At 69.6% G+C, this 2,500-nt stretch overlaps 1 pseudogene; it reads right to left on the bottom strand.

The window, feature by feature from the left end:
* Positions 1–573: 573 nt before the first annotated feature.
* On the bottom strand, positions 574–687 carry LOC120376374 (annotated as a pseudogene).
* Between the last annotated feature and the right edge of the window lie 1,813 nt (positions 688–2,500).

The raw sequence follows: 2,500 nt of genomic DNA, 5'->3' as shown, positions 1-2,500 counted from the left end.
GGGAGGCTCAACGGTCGTTCCCAGCAGTCCGGGGAAAGCAACAGTCGTTCCCCAGACTCTGCGGGGTGAGGCTTAACGGTCCTCCCCCGGGATCTCCGGGGCCAGGCTTCCTGTCGTCCCCAAACTCTGCGGGGTCAGGCTCGACGGTCCTCCCCCGGGGGTCAGCTTCACAGTCGTCCCCCAGACTCTCCGGGGTGAGTCTTACCGGTCCGCCAGACTCTCCGGGGTGAGGCTTAACGGTCCCCTCCCCGGGATCTCAGGGCAGGCTTCCCTGTCGTCCCCCAGACTCCGCGGGGTGAGGCTTACGGTCCTCCCGGGATCTCCGGGCAGGCTTCCTGTCGTCCCCAAACTCTGCGGGGTGAGGCTTGACGGTCCTCCCAAAGCAGTCGGGGGTAAGCTTAACAGTCCTCCCCAAACTCCTCGTCCGCCCATGGGCCCGGGGTGGGGGTCCCCGAGGCTTCGGGAGCCGCGGGTCCTCCTCGGTGGTGGTGGGGACTCGGGAGCGAGGAGGGGGCCGGGCCCCGCGCAGTTCCTCCCTCCCGGAAAAGGAGGAGCCGGCGGGACGGGAAAATTTGCCTCGGCACCTGGGATTCCCAGGCGGTCACCCATCAAGTACTAGCCAGGCCGGGGCGGTTTACCTTCCGAGATCGGACGGGATCGGGGCTTCCGGTCGGTATGGCCGTAGGCACCCGGCTCGAGCCTCCTCGCCCGCTTCCCTCCACGGGCGAGCCAAGCGGCCGGGGCAGTCCCGGCGCGCCCGGGCCGCTCGCCCGGCCGGGTCCCGGTCTCGGCGGGGCGATCCGCTCCCACGCCCAGGCGTCCCAGCGGCTCCGCCCGCCCGGGAGGACCCTGCCGGTGGCGCCCGGCCTGGGGACCACGGTGCGAGGCGGGGAGAGGCCGTCCGATCGCCCACCGGAGAACAGGTCCACCGGCCGGGTCGACCCGGCGGCGGTCGGTCGGTCTCGAGTCATCTCAAGTTTGTCCACAGGAGGCAGCACTGCGGCCGGGCAGCAGGTCAACCCGGTTCTCCTACGGCCGTCGGAGCTCCGGGTTTACCTGGTGGCCGAGGACCGCTCAGGCCGGCCAGCAGGTCAACCCGGTTCTCCCTACGTCCGTCGGGCTCCGGGTTTACCTGGTGGCCGAGGACCGCTCAGGCCGGCCAGCAGGTCAACGGTTCTCCCTACGGCCGTCGGAGCTCCGGGTTTACCTGGTGGCCGGGGACCGCTCAGGCCGGCCAGCAGGTCAACCCGGTTCTCCTACGTCCGTCGGGCTCCGGGTTGACCTGGTGGCCGAGGACCGCTCAGGCCGGCCAGCAGGTCAACCCGGTTCTCCCTACGTCCGTCGGAGCTCCGGGTTTACCTGGTGGCCGGGGACCGCTCAGGCCGGCCAGCAGGTCAACCCGGTTCTCCCTACGTCCGTCGGAGCTCCGGGTTTACCTGGTGGCCGAGGACAGCTCATGCCGGCCAGCAGGTCAACCCGGTTGTCCCTACGGCCGTCGGGCTCCGGGTTTACCTGGTGGCCGAATACCGCTGCTGCCGGGCAGCAGGTCAACCAGTTCTCCCTACGTCCGTCGGAGCTCCGGGTTTACCTGGTGGCCGAGGACCGCTGCTGCCGGGCAGCAGGTCAACCGGTTCTCCCTACGTCCGTCGGGCTCCGGGTTTACCTGGTGGCCGAGGACAGCTGAGGCCGGGCAGCAGGTCAACCCGGTTCTCCCTACGGCCGTCGGGCTCCGGGTTTACCTGGTGGCCGGGGACCGCTGCGGCCGGCCAGCAGGTCACCCGGTTCTCCTTCGTCGGCGGGGCTCCGGGTTGACCTGGAGGCCCGTCGGCTTACCGGCCACCAGGCAACCACTTTGTTTTCAACGGGTTGACCTGGTGGCGGTTTGCCTTCCGGGCGGCGGTCCCCAACACCGAGGGCAGCGCAGCGCGGCTCCTCAGGACCTCCGATGGGGCTTAATAGTCGACCCGGGCGGGTCGGGGCGGCTTAATAGTCGAGCCGGGCGGGTCGGGCCCGGCTTAATAGTCGATCCCGGCGGGTCCGGGGCGGCAAGTCGAGCCGGGCGGGTCCGTGGCGGCTTAATAGTCGACCCCGGCAGGTCGCGGCGGGAGGCTCATCAGCCGTCCCCCAGACTCTGCGGGGTCAGGATTAACGGTCCTCCCCCGGGATCTCCGGGGCAGGCTTCCCTGTCGTCCCCCAGACTCTCCGGGGTGAGGCTTAACGGTCCGGCCCGGGCAGGTCAAGGGCGGCAATAGTCGACCCGGAAGGTCCGGGAGGAAATGACTCAAAGTCCCTTCCCGACCACCGGTCCAACCCTTTGGTTTCGCCGGGTTGACCTGGTGGCGGTTTGTTTCCCGGGCAGGGATTTTTTCAAAGTCCCTGCCTGCCACCAGGTCAACCCGGTTCTCCCTACGGCCGTCGGGCTCCGGGTTTACCTGGTGGCCGGCGATCTCCGGTCGGCCACCAGGTCAACCCGGTTCTCCCTTCGTCTTCCGGGGCTCCG

The sequence above is a fragment of the Mauremys reevesii genome, linkage group 12 (genome assembly GCF_016161935.1).
Source record: "Mauremys reevesii isolate NIE-2019 linkage group 12, ASM1616193v1, whole genome shotgun sequence".
Taxonomy (NCBI): Eukaryota; Metazoa; Chordata; order Testudines; family Geoemydidae; genus Mauremys; species Mauremys reevesii.
The sequence above is the reverse complement of the archived record's forward strand: the minus strand, read 5'-3'. Positions and strand labels throughout refer to the sequence as shown.